Here is a 1,895-nt window from a genome sequence, read left to right on the forward strand (position 1 = left end):
ACAACTCATTCGTGAATCGAAGTACTAAGTATCCTCTGAGGCGAAATATACAATAGTTTTTCATTGACTTTTTGTCAGTTTTTCTGGAAAGCGATGTGACCTAATGTGGCCTGACCATCCCCGTATGAGAGTAGTGCCGTCAGTACACCTCGCGTGGTGGACTGTAGGCATTACTTGAGGGTCTTTGAAACGTCCCTTCGGCCCCTAGCTGCTACATCTTTCATTCCTTTTACTGTACCTCCGTTTATACTCTCTTTCTTCCATCTGACTTTCCTGCCTCTTCTAACAATTGTTTTGTAGTGTAAATGCGAGGTTTTCCTTCCGTTACGCCATTCAAACCTTCTTACTGTCGATTCCCCTTGCAGCGTTGAAAGACCTCACAGGTCCCAGCGCTTGGCCCTAATTCTATATTCTATTCTATTACCTGACGTTGATTTTCTATTACACAAAGGTCGACCGGAGGAGTACCGAAATATTCATGCCTATTCGAGCTTATGAAAAAATAAAGGAAAAATGTTTAGTTCCTAACCACTTTGAGAGCTACAGCACCACCTCTTGACAGCTAGGAATTCATAGAAAAAAAGGGGATATTACAAAGAAGGGAGGGTTAGGAATTTTCGACTGTTACATCAGCTCAAGGAGAGACTAATCCAATTAACTTTTTAGAAACCTCATAGAAAAAACAATCTTCTATGCCATAATATTTTCTTCAATGACAGTCTTACCCTGTTAGAAATATTTTTTTATTGAAAACTTCCTGTTTTGTATTCAAAAAAATTATGTATTACGTAAATATACACGTATTATGGCTGGTTAAATGGTAAGGACTCAAGTACGACGGTGCTTACATCACAGAAAAATTTCTATTTACAAAATGTCCAAACTGGAAGAAGAAGAAGGAGAAAAAAACAACAACTGCAAAAACCGAACTGAGAGTAAGGATTGCAACATAAAAAACATATATAAGGTGTCCCCAGGTGTTACTGTTCAAATATGACAACATTTTTGGTGTTACTGTTCAAACATGAGGACACTTTGACCCGAGGTTTTTAGCCGCAGGTCTAAATTCACATCACCCGTTGCTGAATAACCACTGGTTCCATGCAACGTAAAAACATCATACAAACACACTATATTCCCATCAGCCGACTAACAATCTGGTACACAATTCACACCAAGGTCAATAGTGATGAATCTGTATGTTTGGACGCCCGCAGACATGTCTGAGACAAGAATAGACCCGTCAGTTGCTCATATTATTCAACATTCAAAATACCCAGATGCAATGACCACAGATTCATTATTATTATTATTTCAAAGTAGAGATGCTCATTTATGAATAAATTACAACGCAAAACAAAGACTATTTATTGGAACTGGTATACAAGATTTAGGCCAAAGGCCAAGCGCTGGGACCTATGAGGCCATTCAGCGCTAAAAGGAAAACAGAGTAAAGGGGGCTTTCATTCTGTAACAGGGTGAAATCTCGCAGTTGCACTATGAAACAATTGTAAGGGTAGGATGGAAAGTAAGAACGGAGGTACAGTAAAAGGAACTTAAGGGGTTGCAGCTAAGGGCCGAAGGGACGCTGCAAAGAACCTTGGGTAATGTCTACAGTGCAACGCGTAAAGTGCACTGATGGCACTACTGCCCGCCCCCGCCCCCACCTCCCAAGGCGAAAAAATGAAGACAATGGCAAATTATCTAAACAGATAATTAATGAGTAACTGACACAAAAAATAAAAATGATAAAAATAAACATATATAAATTAGACGCAAATTTAAGAAAACGGGAAGCCGTGGTATAGAGGTTATGGCAATTTGGAAATACTGGCATCATGGTCACCACTCCACTTGCATTTCAAATTACCAATTGGCATGACCCAGCTGTAAGC

This window comes from Macrobrachium nipponense, chromosome 28 (assembly GCF_015104395.2).
Source record: "Macrobrachium nipponense isolate FS-2020 chromosome 28, ASM1510439v2, whole genome shotgun sequence".
NCBI lineage: Eukaryota > Metazoa > Arthropoda > Malacostraca > Decapoda > Palaemonidae > Macrobrachium > Macrobrachium nipponense.